The sequence below is a fragment of the Eschrichtius robustus genome, chromosome 1 (genome assembly GCF_028021215.1).
Source record: "Eschrichtius robustus isolate mEscRob2 chromosome 1, mEscRob2.pri, whole genome shotgun sequence".
Lineage (NCBI taxonomy): Eukaryota > Metazoa > Chordata > Mammalia > Artiodactyla > Eschrichtiidae > Eschrichtius > Eschrichtius robustus.
In genome coordinates, this window is record NC_090824.1 from 176,487,296 (window position 1) to 176,507,863 (window position 20,568).

At 47.1% G+C, this 20,568-nt stretch overlaps 1 protein-coding gene across 1 annotated transcript in view; it reads right to left on the minus strand.

The window, feature by feature from the left end:
* Nucleotides 1–18,786, minus strand: part of SFMBT2 (Scm like with four mbt domains 2) — a 216,627-nt gene extending 197,841 nt beyond the window's left edge. Inside the window, exon 1 of the mRNA XM_068538343.1 lies at nucleotides 18,714–18,786. The gene's annotated coding sequence lies outside the window, so the exon portion shown is untranslated. The remainder of the gene's footprint in view (nucleotides 1–18,713) is intronic.
* Nucleotides 18,787–20,568: the final 1,782 nt, after the last annotated feature.

A 20,568-nucleotide genomic window follows, 5' to 3' on the forward strand; every position in this document is an offset into this window, starting at 1 on the left:
GAAGGTTGTAGTACAGCGAGCTAGTTAAAAGAGAACACAGGAATTTTAAAACCTAAGGAACTTCGAAAGGAGACTGAGCAGTTTCTCCATAATATTCCACAAATCTTTCATCACAATCTTCCTAATGTAGTAGGCTTTCAGTGAATGTGCTGGTTTTCATCAATTTCAAAAGAGAAATAGTCTTAGCAGCTAAGTTATGTCATACTATTATTGCTTTTTTCATTCATTTACAAATTCAAAAAAATCATTCCGCCTCAAAATGTAACAAGGCAGAAAGATTTTCTTCAAGGAAAAATCTATAAACCTAACTATTAGTAAATCAGTCAAGCCCTTATTAAAGGCGGAAAAAAGTTTGCTTTTTTTCAAGTTTTTAAGATTCCTATTGATTCAACTCTATCCATCTGCCTCTAACTAGATACTATAAAAAGGTAATCGGTGACTATAAAATAAGATCAATTTAAATGCACCAGACCCATCATTTTAAATAGAAGTCAAAAGGAACGACATAAATACCAAAAACCCACATTATTCTGTAAGCGCAAGTGACAAGGTTCCGTCTACCCCCAGGTTGCAAAATGTATTTATTTTGGCAAATGACATGTCACTGTTCGCTTTCTTGGCAATGTTTACTTTTTGCCTTCCCATAAAAGGTATACAACTTTGTACTCTCTGTAGAAGTCTTGCAAAATAAAATTACAAAGGAACAAAGTAAAATCACTTGTAATTCTAGCACCCAGGGATAATCTCTTTTATTTTTATAGTATCTCCTCCTGATAGCTTCTCTGTGGGTTGTTTTTTTTTTTTTTTCACTTCATATGGAATTTAGAATTTTAATTCATTTTCCATTTAAACATCACATAGAAAGCATTTTCCCCACATCATTAAAATTCTTCGAAAACATGACTTGAAATGATTGTATGACTTTTATTATAACATGAACAGGTTATTTATTTACCATTCCCCTACTGCTGGCCATTAAGTTGGTTTTTTATTTTTCACCATTATGAACACTGTACTACGCATTCTCACATACCTCACATCCTTCCCACATTTTAACTTTGTGGGTACTTTTTATGGATTTTTAAGAGCTCTACGTATCTTATCCCACAAAACTCTTGCAGATATTTTCCCCAATTCTCCCTTTAGTGGGTCCTTCTGATATACACACGGAACGTGAGCTGTTTTTTTTAACTTAGCCCAATCCATAATTCACTTTATTTCTTCTAAAAACTGTATTCCTAAAATGTCCTCCCCCATTGTAAGATACCAGAAGTTTAACTTCCCTAGGGTTTCAAGTTTTACATTTACCTTTTTAACATCTGTCCCCATGTGTTTATGCTCAAATACTTTGTGCGGTGCAGTTCTGAGCTGACCACCTCCCGCAGTTAATAATCCATTCCTACCCCATTGGGTTTCTAATACCCTGTCTTTACCATCCATGAAATTCTTACATGTACAAGACTGTGTTTCTATGCACCAAACTTTCCTTTAATTTTGAGAAAAGTCAGCAAAATAGAACTATGACTACCGTTTATACGTTCCCCCATCCTTAGTTCAGCAATCACTGAACTTGGGGCCATTTAAGGTAGACTTATAAAGGGGTGACAATGGTTTTGCATGGCCTGGGAGCCCAGACTCATGGCTTGATCATCACACGGCATTCTACTGTGCACAGAATGTACCAGAACCTGCACACAGGTAGAAATGACTGTGCACCAGAGGCTGTTAAACGTCTCCCACCCCAAATTTCCACTTCCTCCTTTGTCTGCAGGGAGGAGTAACTAGTTAACCAAAATAAACACTGCCAGGCCATCCTCGAAGTTGTATGTGGTTGCACCACTCCGTTCTGGCCAGTGGGAAGTTTGCGGAGTGAATGAGTTCAACCAGAAGGTCACACCCTTTGGTGGAGGGGTGGGCCTTTACCAGTCACCCCCAGAGCCACCTGAGATCACGCAGAGGAAGGCCCAACTGATGGCAGAGCTTGGTTCTGCCATCAGCTGCAGACGATTACTTCAAGAGAAATAAGCTTCTATCTTGTTTACACGGCTCTATCTGACGGTCCCTGATACACAGCCAATCCCAAATCTCAACAAAAACACCCGAGAAGGACCATGCTCCTTTGTAATAAGCTTGTAATTAGGATGCCTGGATTGTACTCTAGAACTCAGAGTGTTCTCTAAGTTTTTCATCAGTAATGCCAAAGGCTGCCTCTGGTTTATTCCGCACACCCCCCCCCCAAAAAAAAATCGCAGTTCACATTAAATCCTGACCAAGGTGCTTAAACCTCGAGGAGAATGAGGTCTGTAGGAAATGAAAAAGGATCCCCACGCAGTGGGGGTTTATTACACACAACCCCCCCCAAAAAAAATCGCAGTTCACATTAAATCCTGACCAAGGTGCTTAAACCTCGAGGAGAATGAGGTCTGTAGGAAATGAAAAAGGATCCCCACGCAGTGGGGACTCACCCCCATGAGCCTAACTTGTAAAGAAGTCGGCGGTCAGCATTGCCTTTAATGTCATCGACTATTCCAGTAGTTCTCAAAATTTAAGGAACAACAGAATCACCTGAAGGGTGTATCAAAACTCAGACTGCTGGGCCCCCTGCCCAGAGCCTCTGCTTCAGCAGATCTGGGATTAATGCCTAGTCATCTGGTATCTCTAATAAGTTCCCGGGTGACGCTGATTGCTGCTGGCCCAAGGACCACACTCTAAGAACCACTGCTTTATTAAAGGAAGATTTTTGCCTGGGTTGTTTAGAGAGAGAAAAATAGTTCCTCATCAAAATATATCTATCGTTAAGTACAGCAGAGAACATAATATTTCTGCAAAGTCATTTAAATGCGGGGAGAGGTTAGGTTGGGTTTTGTAGAAATGGTTTTGCGTTAAATAATGCGCATCAGTTTTGCACTATAAATCATTTTCCTTATAGGATACCTGTTCTCTGAATTCCATTGTTTTGCAAAGTCATGGTTTGCTTTACCATCTGCCTGAAGTCAGGTGAGCTTGTTGTCCGTAGAAGCTCGATAAGAGTTACAGTACCAAGAACTTATTGTGTTGATTATTCATGGCAGAGCCATTCTCTTCATGCAGCAAAGTATCTGGACAAATTCTTTTTTCCCAGCCTCAGTTTTCTCAAAAGTCGAGAGGAGACTGGAGCACATCATCTCTAGGAACTCTTTGTGTTAGGTCCCTCATTCCTAGCAGATATTTTCCCCAGCTTTATTGAGATATAATAGACTAGCAGATGATTTTTTATATCAGTTATGTCTGCATATAATTTCAAAAGCCAAATATTCTACAAGGCTTGTACATGATGCACTCCTCCCAAAAAAAAAAACAAAAAAAACAAAAAAAACAGCAGTCTCCTGCCCTTCTCCTCCTTGAGGCAATCACCTGCAACTCCTTTAGCGGATTGTTTTGGCATTCATCTCATCTCTGAATAACAGCTTACTTATTAATTGTTCAGGTTTTGTCTTTATCAGGTGATACTCTACCACTCACATCACCTCTCTCTGTCTTTTCATATATGTGTGTGTGTGTGTGTGTGTGTGTGTGCGTGCGTGTGTGTATACATATCTGTATACCTCCTCCTAATAGGTATGATCCCATTACTATGGCTCTATAAAGATATTACAGCAGATCCATGTGGTGTACTATGATTACTTTTGCTTTCGCACACAAGTTTTCCCTGGAGTTAATGGTGGCCTTGTTTCTTCCATGACCTCAGCTTTCGACATACTTTTCACTCTTTCAAAGCCAATTTTTCCATCAGCTGTCTAAATCTCTCGCTAAACTGAGATATATAGGTATTTTCTTAATTTCATCTTGAAGTAATTTCTACCAAGGCTTTCCGTTCTGCTCTAATCTAGACTAACTGCCTTCCATGCCTGGTAGCGGGTGTTATCCCGAGATCTTGCTTCACCTCGTTTATGAGATTCTCTTCTTCTTCTGTGTCCCAGGTCCTCCTCACTTGGTTTTCTCCCGCCTTTTGATGGAGTACATTCTTCAAAAGGTTCCTAAGAAGGGATTTAGGTGGAAACATGTACAGCCTTGCATAAAAATGTCTTTAACCTGTTCTCACGTTTTAACCCAGTGTAGGTGGGTAAAAAATATTCTTTACCACGTGATCCAGCAATCCCACTCCTCAAGCATGTATCCGGAAAACTCTAATTTGGAAAAGATACATGCACCCCAATGTTCACGGCAGCACTACTTACACTAGCCAAGACATGGAAGCAGCCTAAACGTCCACTGACAGATGAATGGATAATGGAGATGTGGTTCACACATACAATGGAATACTACTCAGCCACAAAGAAGAGAATGAAATTATGCCATTTGCAGCAACATGAATGGACCCAGTGACTATCAGACTATATGAAGTCAGTCAGAAAGAGAAAGGAAAATATCATAGGATATCGCTTATGTGTGGAATTTTTTCTAAATGATGCAAATGAACTTATTTACAAAACAGAAACAGACTCACAGACATAGAAAAAACACAGGTTATCAAAGGGGAAGCAGGGGGAGAGATAAATTAGGAGTTTGGGATCAACAGATACATACTACTATATACAAACTAGATAAACCACAAGGACCTACTGTATAGCTCAGGGAACTATATTCAATACCCTGTGATAATCTATAATGGAAAAGAATCTTAAAATATATATAGATATATATATATGAATCGCCTTGCTGTACACCTGAAACTAACACAACATTGTAATCACCTATATGTCAATTAAAAAATCCTAAACTGGAAAAACATCTTAGAATTTTGAGGGTTCCCCACATTGTCTTCCAGCTTCCACTGTTGAGAAGTCTGGTCCCATCCTAATTACCAGGTCCTCTGATGTTCTGAAATTTCACAATGAGGTACCAAACGGTAATCTACTTGTGGCTTGGGGCCTCTGAATGACTTCCTTCAAGATTGGAAACTATTCTTCAGTTCCAGGATATTTCCTGGAATTACTGCCAATTTCCTCCCCTCCGTTTTCTCTGTTCTTTCATTCTAATATTCATTCCAATGTTGAATCTCGTTAATCTCCCTCATTTTCCCTTTTATGCCCCTTTACTCTTTAATCTACCATCTAGGGTATTTCCTTGAATTCCTCTCCTAGCTCTTCTATGGAGTTTTACAATCTAATTTCAAGAGGCTCTTTTTAATTCTTTGAATATTCCCTTTTTCCATCCTACCTTGTTCCATAGATGCAAAATCTTCTATTATATCCCTGAGGCCATTCATGAGGTTTTTTTTGTAAGATGTTTCTTCTCTCCTTTGTAAGAGCAGGTATTTTTCTCCCTTGGTTAGCTTTGGTCTCTACTGTTTTATATTAGCTGCCTTCCTCAGAAGTCTGGTAATACTTTGTGGTTTCTCGTGTTTATGAGTGGGGAATGAAAAGGCTGACTGGTATCTCAGGGCGCAGGAGTGAAGACTGTACACCTTGGGAACCACTGCACAGAGACCCAGCTGGATCCTTCCCAAAGGAAACCCCAATGCGTCTTTAAGTCTTTGCTCTTAGGTTGGTCAAATTACACAGAAGAGGATTCTCCCATATGCCAACACGAGGGCTGCGGGGGGGGGGGGTGGGGGTGGGGGGGGTGGGGGGGGGTCTCCCGCCTACTGACACTGGTTTAGAAGGGAACATCCCAGAAACACAGTCATTTTCTTCCCTGCAGTGTAGACTCTAAGAAACAAGATCTCCCTCCTAAATCCACAACAATAAAAAGCTGTGCAGCCCCAATTTCAGATCTCCAGACGTGTGTCAATAAATTCTTTCCTTTCCCTAAGCTAGTGCTAGTACCCCATTTTTCTCCTTGATTTCTTTATTAGACGTGATAAATGTTAAACTATCATTGTGCAACTAAACTTTGAAACCAAAATTCTCAAAGTTCAGGTGAAAAAGTGAAACTTTACATTGGATTAATGAAGATATCTTAGCATTAGAAGTCATTCTTCTCTCCATTCATCAAAAGGCAAGGTACAGAGGCGTACTACTCAGAAGGACTCACTCCAGTGAGCGTTATTATAAATAGCAATAAAAGAAATGTTGCATTTCTTTTCAAGTTACCCAATTATCCAGTCCTTTCAAAGGGAGCTGCCTTAAACTAGTTCAAGGAACGGGCAATTTTCCTACCGATGAACATGCTTACAATTTCAAGCTTGCTACTCGGAAACGGGAAAAAATGTTTGCAGTTGTTTTGTTTTTTATGTGACTCTGAAGAGAAACTCTTCTCCAAACTGAAAATTAAAAGCGAAGGCCTAAACTAAAAGCTTATGGAATTCCAGACATACTCTAGCTGCCCTTGGAAATCTAGCATGTCTAAATCACAGAGAAAACTGCCTCATTTCACACTCCAGAAATTTCAAAATGAGCACAGGACACCTAATCTGAGCTAAGACCTTTCCAAACATTTCCATCAAAATGGAAAATCTCAGAGGATTCTGAAGGATGCACAACCCAAGTGGTGACCAAAACCTGATCTCTGAAAATCACTGCTTCCATTTCCCTAAGAAACAACATGCAAATAACAGCCGGGCATCACAAGAGTATCTGCAAGTACCATATCTGTAAATGGCTTTGAAGATGCAAAGAGGGGTTAAGCGCCCAGGCACTTATCAAGGAAGGCTTCTTTCTATTTACACGCACCCTGTCACCCAGATCACTCTGTTAATAATGCATGATGAAGCCCAGCTCTACCCACTCTCACCAGCCAACACAGCCTCTCTCAGAAGAGACAGGCCTTCCTGATTCCATCATCAAGGGAGACGAACTGATTCTCTGGGGCAGAAGGTTCATGGAATTTTGCCATCCACCATATGCTCAGAGCTTGATTTACCTTGATTAGGACCACAATCTCCTGGCCATTTTGCAATTGGTTTTCATCGGGTTTTCACTCTAAGTAGATGGAAATCTGACACAAACTGCTGCCCCAGCATAAGAAATGCTAATTTTTCACATCCCGATTCATACCTCCGTCCTAGGAAATAAGATATGTAGGAGAAAAGAGGAGGTTGAGGGATAAATACCAGGGCTGGCGGTGGCCTACGATTCCCACAATAGCAAATGTGTCTTCTGATTCATGGTTTTAACTGTCACCTCTTAACCTCCTAACCAAACGGCAAGTGTATCACTCCAGACTGAGCAAAATCGGTCGTTCAAAAGCGGGCATGCGAAAAATGAGAAAATGAGCCTTCCAAGTTACTCGCTCAAGAGAAGAGAACACCTAATCAAACTGCAGACTAGCTGTGCCCCATCCTGGAAGTTCATTTATTTATTTATTAACTATTTACCGATGAATTATTTATGTATGATTCACTACGTATTTACTGTCAAGACGGCGGAGGCCTTGAAAGACCCAATTAAATCTACTATAAGATCAGTCTTTGCATCAAGGTAGAAATACAGGGTTTCTTACACCAGAAATTTACTTCCAAGCCACAAAGGTAAACACCAACCTTAGGTTAGCTTACGACTGACATGAAATACTTGACACAGAAGAGCCTGGTTGTAGGACCTTATCAAAGAAGCATGACGTTTCAGAATTAACACAGACATTTAGTGCTAACATCTTGCACAAACTCCAAACATAGAATTTCCCCATCACCTACAAATATTAAGAGGAATGAATTAGAACATCAATCCAAGGCTGTTAACAAAGCTAAGTAACCTCATATTCTACAGGAGAATTGCCTCTCACATTACACACGTGTGCATATGAGTCATTTTAAGGAAGCTAGCCCATGTGTTTTATGTACAGTCATGAGAACTCAAGAAGTAAAGAAATCTTACAAAGGACCCTTCTGTAAGCTAGACATGCACAGATAACATCTAATCATCAGTACCTAATTTTCTGAGGGGATTTTTATGAATCGGATGACTTCGAGCAAGACAGAGGCAGAGCAGTGATGCTTTGGGGATACCACGCAGTCATCCTGCCATCAACTAAGACACCGACGATGAAAAGTACCAGTCAGGACTCTGCAAGCCCACCTCTCTGAAGGATGCAGCCAGAGAGTCACCACGGCCTGCAGGGTTCTGCAACGGAGCTGAGGATTCATAAAAGAACTGAAGAGCATTACAGGTGCTGACTTTAAGCCATAGATACATATCCATAAAACTGGGCACCAATCACATGGTACCAGTGATATCATTTAAATGCAGAAAGGAAATGTACTAGACTAATAAGATAGTAAATAATAAGATAGTAATAGGTGGAGCCCTTCCAACTGCAAATCATTATGCAAAGTCAATAAAAACACCCTAATTTACTTTGGTTATAAAGAACTTGCGGAATGTAACAAGTTTTACATTGTTACAGAAGACTGCAGAAGATCTGGTTTTACCCCATAATGTGACCATCACTTAGCAGAATGTACTCTTGGCCTTTTTAATTGTAACAACAAGCAACACTGTTCTCATCTGCAAAACACGGGGACTGTTCTAGAAGCCTCCTAAAGTCTCCCCTCCCACTCAAACATTTCAGGAAATCTGGGTTTTCCCAGACCTTCCTGGTTAAAAGTGTATGTAGTAGGAGAGAACAATATAGCATCCGCTCCAACGGAATAAAGACTCAAAAAAGGAAATAGTCACCATGGTCTAAGCTGGATCCCAAAAGCTTTCGTAAAAGAGGGGGGTCGGGTCCCCAATGCCCAGCTGGCTACTCAAAGTGTACAATCTGCTACACTGCCCAAAGCCGCTCTAGTTCACAGTGCGGGGATGAAAGGGGGAAGAGGGCGGTCTGCATTTTGCAGCTGGCTGGGAAGAATAAAGCATATTTAAGTTAAAGTTTTGAAGACAATAAATGACAAGGACCAAAACTCAAGGCTCCAAACACTCTGTTACCCCACTTAGAGCCACTCTCCAGCCTCCAAGCAGAACATCAAAAAAAAACAGAAAACCAGGGCTGGTAGGTTTGATTCCAGAGTTGGCTGTTTTTAGTAACAGTGCTGTGGACTGCTGGAGACCAAGGGAGAGGGGAGCAGAGAAACACAAGTTGCTCCATAACCATCAGCCTTTATTAAAATGATGGCACCCGGGGGGTGGGATGAACTGGGAGATTGGGATTGACATATATACCCGAATAGGTATAAAATAGGTTAACTAATAAGAACATGCTATATAGCACAGGGAACTCCACTTTGCTGTACAGTAAAAATGAACACAACATTGTAGAACAACTATACCCCAATAAAAAGTAAATACATAAATGATGGGATCCAGCTGTTCACATCTCCTTCCCTGAAATCAGGGGAGCACATCTGGCAGGGGTTCGATCCATTAGGCGTGTGGCCCTGAAGGATCTTGGAAATTGTCAGCTTCAGTATGAAGCCTCACCAGCTATGTTCTGCATAACCTTCTTTTCTGTTTCGTTAGCACGCTGAGGTTAATGCTTCTCGGAAGACTCTGGGCCTGGCTGACAGACTCAGCTAGGAGAGCCCTCTCCCTGCCATCTGCCACTGGATAAATATCTGAAAAATCAGCCCCCAAAACACAAAAAACAAAAATCCAAACACCTGGGAGGTGAGTCTCTCCAACACACATCTTTTTATCTTCTGGGGCTTTAAAAAGCCTCTTCTTAATTAGGCCACGTGGCAAATTAAGGCTGAGAAGTGAGAATAAGATGGACAAAGACAAAACATGCAGGATGAGGCCTGCAACACTCAAAAAGGACCAAAATCAGGCTGACGGGCCAGTGGAACTCTTAACAAATCGATCTGGGCAAAATGAGCAAAACAGGGTCCAACCATCAGCCTGCAAAAAACAGCTAGAGGTTGGGGTAGTGATTTTACATCTGTGGTTTGTAGGTTTACAAATAAAAGATGAGGCATTATGAAAGAATAACTATGATTAGAAGCAGATGAACTTTAACCTAGTGAGTTAATATCAACCATGATGTTCATTAAGAAAACAAGTGGGATGCCTGGAACAGTAAACATCTGCACTCTGGGTTTCTTAACATCATCTTCAAGACCTCTGTCCTCCGGTTCACGAAGACACAGGTTAACTCTCTCCAGATAAACCCTCACCTCCCCCCACCCCCACCCCCCCACGTACCTTCATTCTAAGGCTGCCCTTGTCCACTTCTCTGCCCTTAGAAAGGCAGTGTCTTCCCTACAGAAATGTATGCCAACACCAGAGGCATCCAACCGAAATTTTGGCACTGTGCTTTTCCCTCCATCCCCCTAGATTTTTCTACCACTCCACTCTTTTTTGTTGTTGTTATTGGCCGAGAGACATGCAGGATCTTTTAGTTCCCAGACCAGGGATCGAACCCGCGGCCCCTGCAGTGGAAGCACAGAGTCTTACCCACTGGACCAAGGTCACATGAAAAGCTCTGAACCAGAACTGGGGTTTCTAAGTTCCCAAGACTGGTTCACTCTAACCAGCAGGCCATAGTGTATTCACACCATCTTTAGCGCACTTTCTAAAATAACGCCAAAGCCACTTTCTATGAAAATCCAGCTACTCTGAGTTGGCAGAACTTGACTTTTAAGGAAGTGACATCAACTTCCACTCACACAGGGTAAGTGGAGCTGGCTTTGAGCTGTCAGCTTCAAGCGTGAGGTCAACTCACCCCTGGAGGAGCCTGCAAGGAGCGGATGACCCAGGAGCAAAGAGAAGCAGAGTTGACCTACACGTCCCAGGGAGAACAGCCTTGGGATTTTATCTTCAGTTTCATACCACAGAAGAAAATAATCCAATAAAACATCAAGAACTTCAGTAGAATCTAGGAGACTGTGCTCACGAGCGGCCAACGCTACTTAGAAGGGAAAATTCGTACTTCCTTCCCCAGCTTTCCATGCTGTCTGTCTGATTTCCACTCTCCACTACTTCCGTGACTTGAGAATTTTTAAACTTATTCTCACCCTCATTAGTGGGTAGTGTCTTTCAGAGAGGGAGGGGGGAAGAAAACAGACTTATATTAAAGCCAATTTTTTTTTTTACGGCCGCGCCGCCTGGCTTGTGGGATCTTAGTTCCCTGACCGGAAATTGAACCCAGGCCACAGCAGGGAAAGCACCGAGTCCTAACCACTGGACCACCAGGGAATTCCCAATTATTTTTTAAATCAAGATGAAATTTCAGAAATTCAACACTTTCCAAAGCTTTAATGGTCAAATCACGTGACTGTGAACAACATTCTTTCCCAACCCAGGAACACCGCGTAATTTCACTTCAAAATTTAAAAACAGTGACTTAAGCTCTGTTCTCCCATGACCGTCTGAACTGAATGCAAAAGGAAAATGCTCTAGTCTTACTCTGTTTCAATAAAATATTTTAAAAGAACAAACCTATTTGTGTGGCCCTGTATAACCTCCCCAAAGACTCGGTAAATTACCGAGAAAGATACCAGCACTCACCTATAATGATTAAATAAGCTAATGCACTTAAATTGCTAGGCTGTGTCTCACACATGGCAGGTAATCAATATACACAGTTTCAAGACAGTCTAAGACCAGGATTCAGAGCTTCCCTGGTGGCGCAGTGGTTGAGAATCTGCCTGCCAATGCAGGGGACACGGGTTCGAGCCCTGGTCTGGGAAGATCCCACATGCCGCGGAGCAACTAGGCCCGTGAGCCACAACTACTGAGCCTGCGCGTCTGGAGCCTGTGCTCCGCAACAAGAGAGGCCACAATAATGAGAGGTCCGCGCACCGCGATGAAGAGTGGCCCCCACTTGCCGCCAACTAGAGAAAGCATCAAGAAACGAAGACTCAACACAGAAACGAAGACCCAACACAGCCATAAAATAAATAAATAAATAAAAACCCAAAGTTTAAAAAAAAGACTAGGATTCAAATCCTCACTCTCTCTCTTGCTCAAACTTGCTAGCAAGTGACTCAGGCTCCCTTTCCATCTCCCCATGTGCAAAATGGAGGTGACAACACTCGTAAAATAGAGGATATACAAATATAAACAATTCGAAGAGTGCCTGGCAAATAGTAGATGCTTCAATAAGTAGTTACTATTTTTTTTTAATATTATTTGGAGTAAACAGATAATTCCAAATCAGAGTAATCTCACAACCCTTTCAAATCCAAATGTGTGGCTTTTCAGTGAGCATCTGTTTGAATTATCTTTTACATGAGACTTTGTAGGAACTTGCACTTGGAATTTCAGATGCTCGCACTGTACCTGAAAGTGATTGAGTTCATAATTCAGTTTTGAATGAAACGGAAAAAAACAACAACTTGCCAAATTTAGGAGAAAGGATGCTTAAATAACCTTATAAGGTATCTTTTCTCAGCCAATACAACTGCAGGGGGAAAAATACCACAGGATACAAATCTGTCCCACCTTCCCCCGTCCCACCAGCTCCAAACCCCTCCTTTGTAGTCACAACTGCTGACGCTCTTTGCCCGACACTTCAGAATTCACCAAATGCAAGGCATCTACCAAAATGTGTCACTTTTGTTTTTAAGAAAATCAAAAAGAATGAAACCAAAAGCACAATGGATTCTTTCTTTAAATCAGTGTCAAAGACATCTATCTTATCACAAGAATAGAAACCTACATGACAAGAGAGCAAAACCTTTAGTATCATCTTACCGGTAACATGAAGGACCCTAACGGGCAATGTATAGCGAAGAATTAGCACGTTTTAAAATTCTTTACGGGCTAACCACATGGGAAGTATGATGGTGGCATCTTTTAATCAGAACACAGATCATGCAAAACCAATCCTTTAAGAATTTTATTTGATAACTTTATTTGATAACTTTATATAAATCATATAACATTCCCTCTTAGACCGCAAGCTCTAAATTGAGTATCTTCCCTTATTTACAATACACTGTCCTGTCTATAAACATCTTGTTTATTTACACAGGCCTCCAAACAGCCAACACTTGGTTTAGCCAACAAGATCAAGTTTCCTAAGAACGTCCCAGGACATTATCAGTCTTACAAAGAGAGGAAGTACTTGCCCAGTGGCCCAGCCTGAAGGGCAGGAATGGAAAATGCAGGGTCAGATCTGATAGTTTCACTGGCTGGGTTACCTGGAGGCTGCAGCCATCCACCCGCACTATGAATATAATCGAATAAGGTCCAAGCACTCACCCTGTCTGGGCAGGCGGGGTAGAGAGGGCTATTTGGAATGGCCCCTTCTAGTCCTAGGAATTATTAGAGCAAACTCAAATCAGGTTTTTCTTTCTGGCCTGTATTCTTTATGACCTGGCCCAGGCCCTGCCATTATTGGGATTATATGTGAAGGCTAGAGTGGTGTGCCTCAATTTTCTCTACACCTCTCCTTTTCCAGAGCACAAGTGAAACCATGACCCCATGTGGAGCTTGCATCCCTTAACAATAACCACGGTACTTCTGCACAGTGACCTGCGTTCAAAGACATCCTCTGTAATGATGGCCAGTAATGTTTCCACTCTACCTTCCGGACAAGAGTCTGAAAGATGAATCACTTGGGCAGGTCTGCATAGATGTGTTGAACCACAGATCTTTTTTTTTCCCAAATAGAACCATGGGGATCTCTGAGTGAGATTCCAGTCCAAAGCACCTATTTTGTAGATACGGAAGTTGAGGCCCAGAAAGATGACATCCAGTAACTGGTCCAAGGTCATACAGCCAGACGGAAGCATCGCCGAAACTAGAAGCCAGGCCTCCTCCCGATTCTGTCCTCTCCTCCTCTGTCAGGAATCTTCCTTACAAAACAGAGCTGTCAGATCACAGGTCACCACTACAAACGCACAGATGGTTTGTCATGACAAGTATCATTTCCCTAACCAGTTTTTCTTACTTGTAGAATGGGAACAGTAAGTTGCTACTAGGGCAACGTCGACGTAAGAACAGTCAGAAAAAAAAACACTGAATGTGTCTTGAACTGTGGATCCTAGTTTCTTTTTGGGACAAGAACCTTTTACAAGTTCTTCTTTATGGCCTCTACACTGTTACGGGAACTCCAAAAGTTCCAAAAATAGTGAAATACTAAGAGAGAAATGGTATCTGATACTAGAGCTGGAGGTAATTCAAATTCCACAGTAGACTATTTTTGTTCAATTACTTAAAAAAAAAAAAGAACTCTTTTACTTTGAAATCTTCTGCGTTTTCACTACATGTGCTTCTCTGATCCCAAAAGCACCCTCTATCAATTCAAGGGAAGTCTCATTCACTTACTGCTCAGAGCAATGTTTCCATCACCCAGCATTTTTGCTCAGATTTGGCAAGTCCTTTGGAGACGACGGCACAGAGAGAAAGGTGGAAAATGCCACCTCAACTAGAGTGGGCAAAATGGGATCTGATGACCCATCAGCACTCCCAGGACAGCAAAGGAAAGTCTTATTATAAAGAGAAAAGGGAAATCACCATGGCTTTCCCCTTTCTTCAGGACGCTCTTCTGCTTCCGGCTTTTTTTTTTTTTTTAAGTCAAGAATCATAAAGCTAGTTATCATAAAGCTGGTTTTGGGAAACTAGCAAGGTTTCCCAAAAAATTAGTCCACAATTTCTGCAAGAAAACATGAAGAGGAAAAGCCCTCTCTGATCAATTATTCCCATCATTAGTGAAATTCATGTCCCAGCAGATGGCTTCTTTGAGGTTCAAGATGTGGGTAACTTAATGGGAAATGGGAAATACTCCTTTGTCACCCCTGCAGGTCTCAGCTGGCACTTCTAGAACAACACACATCAAGACAGATTGGCTGATGGAACTCTTCTCTGGGGTAAGGGGTGCTGAATCGCCCTGCCACTGGGCAGTGGTTTCCACTGGCCCTGGAATGGGTTCTGCGCACAGCTTGGGTAGGGGACTGGAGGATTTCTGGTGCGCATGGGTGTATGGTCCCCCGCCCACCCCAGCCACCTTCCAGGCAGCGGCAGGGTCCCAGCCATGAACTAAGATAAAAATCTGAGACAGTACTTATTTATGGAAAGGAGGAAGCAGAGTGTGTGCAAATTTAATGCTTCGAACGGAGAAAGTAGCAGATCTCCTATCTCAAAGGACAGCCTAGCCAGCAATTCCTTCTGACCACCAAGGCCTCTCCCTTCCCCCACACCTACCCGCTCCACCTCGCTCCCCACCCCCAAAGACTCCCAGGAAACGGGGCCGAATCTGAGCCTGTTTTCGGTTTTTCTCCGACCTGGTGAAACCTGGGTCCATTTGCTTGGTACAGACACGCCAATCGGTCCCCCGGGGCCCTCCGCTACGGTGCAAGGGTGGAAGGGTGAGGGAAGGTAGAGGGCGGCGGCGATGGATCTGGATTCAGGCAGGGTCTGCCTGCGTCGGAGGCAGTTTCCCACCAGTGGGCTCGGATCCGCCGCGGCTGCGCCGCTGGAGCCGACAAAACGCGGCGCGGGGACCGAGCTCTCCGGAGTCGGGGCGGAGCGCGGGGCCTGGAGCCCCAGACCCTCAAAGGCGCCGGCGCTCGGGGTCCAGGGAGGCACCGCAGGGGACGCCCGAGTGGGTGAGCAGTCTCACTTCTGCACTGAAAGGAACGAGTAGCCGTGCGGCCAGCCCCTGGCGCCCTGCCCTTCCCGGAATCCCACCCAACTCTATAAACCCAAAGATCCCGAAAATTCCGAAAGCGAAACTGCAAGCAGGTCTACAGAAGTTTGGAAACGGCCTCTCAGGCTTCCCGGCGTCGTGTCCGGACTCCCGACACCACCAATGTGGTCAAGGACGAGCGCCCCTGAGAGTGGCCATCGCTCCGCAAGGCCACCCTCCGCGTCCCCGGGGCACCTCCCTGCGTTTTTTACGCGTGAAAGTCCCCAGCCCCGGTTTCGGGGCGGGGGTCGGCCGTGCTCCTGCCTCGTCTCGGTTCCTCCCTCCTCCCGCTCCTACCCAAGAGAAGGAAAACTTGGGCCCTGCGAGAATCCTGTGGAATGTTCTTCGCAGTCGGTTGTACGTTCGCTTCCACCGCACAGCTCGGTGCAAAATCGCAGGTTTCGGGGCGTTGGAGTGAATTGTGCGCTTGTCAGCCGCGACGTCAGGAGGACGAAGGGAGGGGTTCTCGGCTGAAACTGCAGTTTACAAGCACAGAGCCATCTTAGGCTGGTTTCCACTTGGGCGAAGCCCACGGGAGAGCTGTCCCCGGGGGGACGCGCGGGACCGGAGCGCCGGGGGCGCGCCGCGCGCTCGGCCCGGCGGTTGGGGGTGCGAAACGCGTCTGGGCCTGAGGGTCGCAGATCGCTCAGCCCCGCCACCCAGGTCGGAGGGAAAATCTGCCGCGGGGTCTCGCATCTTGGTGATGCTTCCCCCGAGACCCCACCCACGGGCCGCCGCGAGGGACTGGCCTGTCCGACAGCGCGGCGTCCGTCTAAGTGGGAAGACAAACCGATACCATCGATCCTCCCTCCAGGCCTCTGAAAATGCCCAGAGACCACGTTACTGCGGTAACTACAGACCTGGCCAGCGCTATCTTTTTAACCCCATGATTTAAAATCATCTTGGCGCACTAGGAAGACGCGCCATCAGGCCACGGGCACAGAGAAGGTACCCCGGACCGGCCCTCGCCTGGCCCTGGGGACGGCGCGCGGCCGCCGTGTGGCCCCAGTCCCCCAGGTCCACCCCGCTGGCACCGCTGCGCGACCTCCGCTCCGCGGCTGCATCCTGGCCACTAGCGACCCCTGTCGGGGACCCCAGTTCCCAGCTAAGGGCGCTCGGTTTGCTTGCTTTCCCTCGGGCTCCACTCACAAGCTCCGACTTTGCCCTCAAACTCCGCTCCCTGACCCGCTCCGGGCCCGGAGGCCAGCTTTTCCCGGGCACCTCGCCGCCCTCTCAAAGCCCAAGGCGACACCCCTGCTCGCTCGCCGAGAAGGCCCCTAGCGGATCCAGCCCTCTCGGAGCCCGATCAGAGCAAGGGACACTTTCTTCCGCTAACGCTCTCCCCATCCCCCACCGCCCCTAGAGCGCAACTCCAAAAGCAACTCCTCCCCTCCCCCCTGCACGCTCTGCAGCGGAGGTCCGCGCGCCCCCGCCCTTCCGCCGCTGCACTTTCACTCCCCCACCCTACCCACCAAGCCCCGGACGCCGGCCCCCCCACCTCTCACCCCACCGCGGCGCGAACTGCACCGGGTGCCCACCGCTAACTGCAGCGGCGCGCCCCCTGCACACAGAACCCCACGGGCGTCTGCAGTCCGACTTCACCCGAAAGCCTGGACAGTGAGTGAGTCCTTTTAATAAGCACCTCCCCGCTCCACCTACCGGGCTTTACGCACACAGGATCCAGCATACAGAGAAAGAGAGCTGGTCTCCTAGAAAGCCGAAATAAATCATTCCCTCTGCCCTCGTGTATTTTGCACCACGTGTCAGCAGTTTGTCATGTCAAATCGTGGTAGGGTCTGGTTCCAAGACGCACACACGAATTCGGGGCGGATCTCTTTGGCACCCTCCCCGCCAACTGCACACACAGGTATGCACACTGATCCAAAGGCACACAGAGCAGTTGTGCTCGGATGCCCCGGTCCGGGCCAGCGGGACCCCTCTCCCCTTTAGCAATGGACTGGACACACGCAGACTCTAACCACGGAAAAAACTAGGGCAGCTCATTCCCTCTCTTTTTTCCCATTTAATTCGCTAAAGCAGCTACTGGAGTAGTCAAAGAGAGTTGAAACTAAGAGATGGCACCTCCGGTTGGGTTTTTTCCCACCTCAAAACCTTTATTTTCAGTTTTTAAAAGCCACCTTAGCCCGCCATATTGAAACTGGCACGGCTTCTAAATACTCCTTCCCCGCCGTTGCTTCCAAGAAAACACGAGTACGGATCGGGCTCTGGACTTGAGTCTGGCCTCCGCAAATCAACCACTTCCCTCACCTAAGGCTCCCCCTTTCTCCGGTTAATCCCCTCCCGCCGCCTCGGGTCAAAAATCAGTAAATATATCTAGCAGTTCCTGCAGTTGTTTTTTTGGCGGATTTTACCAACACACACACACAAACACACACACATTAAAAAAATAAACTCCAAAGCCTGATCAGATTAGTAATTTTGAAAGGTCATATGAGAGTAGACAACAGGAAAGCCCCAAGTGACAGGCTATTACTTTAACGTAAAAGAAAAAATAATAATAATAATAATAAAGAAAAGAAAATAAAGAACAAAAAGATCATCCATGCGGGAGCACGCTCCGAAACTACTACTGACAATTTCATTTCAGCTGCACAGGCAAATGTTTCCAAAGGGGGGATTCCGAATGGGTCCACGATTTTTAACCCCCCTGATGGTTGGTCTCCAGTCCTCACCCCACCATCTTCTCCCCCCACTCCCCCCCGCCACCCCAAACACACACACACCAAAAAAAAAAAAGGAAGAAGAAAGAGACCCCAACGAGAGAGCGCGGGGTAGCAAGGGCGGCTGCGTCGCTAAAATGAGCGCACAAATGAGGAAGGTGGGCGGCGGGAGGGGACGGCTTGCACCCGGGGAGGAGGACACTTTGCAACTACGGACGGACCCCCGCCAAGGCCGGGCTTCGCAAAGCCGAGGGACCGGGGGAAGGGGACAGGGGGAGCAAAAATGACAACCCGGAGCGCAGAGCGGACTTTGGGGCTCTGCTCCAGTGCTGTCGCTTTCTCCTCCTGTCCTTCCCTTTCGCTCCTCTCCCTCAGCACCCCCTCCTCCAGCCCCCCACCCCCGGGCTGGCTCCAGCTTCCCTTTTTTTCGGAGCTGGAAAAAAGAAGCTGACCGGCGCGCTCAACCTGCGGGCCGGAGGTCTGCTCGCTGGGCTGGCTGGGCTGGCTGGGCGCGGGGACAGCGACCGCGCGGCGTCCTACCTGATGAAGTTCGTCCTCCCCGCGGCGTGGACTAAGACCCCGGGCGCCGCCGTGGTGGGGGGGACACCGGCCTCACCCGCTAGCTCTGGTTTGCTCGCTCCCCGCCCGCCGCCTCCCTCGCGCGCCCGCTCCACTCCGCCGACTCCCACTACAGCCTCATTCCAATATGGCATCCTCTCTGTGCGCATGCCCGGCACTCTTTTTTAAGATTATTATTTTGTGTGTGTGCAGCGAACTCCTTCAACGACCTTTTCCAAGCGCTTGCAGAACGTCTTAAGCCAATTAGCCTGCGGGACGTTCCGCACTCCTTCCATTTCCCCCGCTGTGACGCCCCCCCTGTGACGCCTCCGCGTCTGGGCACATTTCCCCCCCACACACACACTCACACAGAGGCACATTTCACGCTCCCACTGCCCCCTCCCCGCCCCGCTCCCCTCCCTTTTTTTCTTTAGCTCCCATCCATACACGATCTGCAGAAAGTTCCCATCACAGGCGTTTCCGCACACCCATCTGCAGGGAAATCTGGGCAAACTCCGCATCTCACTGGAACACTTTCTGTTTCGTTGGTTTGCAATCCCTCCGTGGACCAAATGCACAAACTTGCGCTTTATCCGCCGAAGGCTGGTTCCGAGCGGAGAGAAATTCAATTCTCTCTGCGACCCGAGTCCCGCCCACTGCGCCCCACCCGGCACTTAAATTGCGCTTTTTCTATGGAGATTGAAACATTTCCTGGCCCCTTAGGGATGGCGGGAGGGGGTCGGGGAAAGGTTTTCCAGGGAAACGAGCCCAGAGGGGTCGGAAAATTCAGTTGGGGTTGCTCGGGCCAGCTTGCCGCTGCGATCGGCAGGACATAGGTAACGAGGGTCGCCACGGCGTGTCCTGGGGAAATGTCCGGGCCGGGGCGACCGCAGAGGGCACCTGGCCTGGGCTGGCTCTTGTAGGGCGGGAAAGGAATCCTGCCCGAGAAAAACGTGGCCCTCTGCGATGGTGGGAGTGAAACAGGGGCAGCGCAGACGGGCGCAGGGTAGGGTTTCCCGGCGGCGTCTGCGGGTCGGCGGGCACTTTGCCCGGGGCGTGGGGGGAAGACAAAGTGGAGCTCCCCGGCCCGAGCCACGGCTGGGCAGAGACTGAACGTAATGTCCCCAATGCGGAAATGCTGGCGACGCCCGAGTGGGCAAGACGGAGAACTTCCGAAGGTGGGCTTTGCTGTACTAAGGAGCGAGGAGATGCTGCTGGGGGCTAGAATTTATTTCTGTGGGAAATGGAGAACTGACACGTTTTGTCAGGGTTTTTGCTCTATTGCCACAAGGGGTAAAATCCCCCAGAGTCTCCCAGTTGTGTCCATCTCCTTCTTAAGAACGTCTCTCGCCGCGCCCCTTCCCTGGCCCGGGCCGGGGGGCCAGAGGACCCTGCGCTCCAAGGCTGCTTCGAGTTCGCAGCTCCGCCCTCCCTCTCACGTCCTTCCACGTCCTTCCACCCCCGCGAGTCCTCGCGGACCGGAGACCTCAGGCACTATAAGTCCTCGGAGGATAGGTGGACGCTCTGACGGGCGGGGGACAAGGCGCGGGGAGGACCGAGAGAGAGGAGGTCAGAGTCCGAGCGCGCGCGGGACGGGCGGGGTCCTGCCCTGGCGAGTCCTCTCCCCGACAGCGGGGCCCGGCTGGTCTAGGAGAACCGCGCGACAGACGTGCCGGCAAACTGCTCCAGCCAAGCCACGCGGTCGCGAGGGCCCCTCCACCGAAACGGCGGGCGGACCTCGGAGATCCTCGGGGGCTTCGGCGGCAGTGAGACGCCGTGCACTTGTGCAGTCTGGGCAAATTGTATTTCCCTACATGTTGCAGGGCTCTCTGCGAGG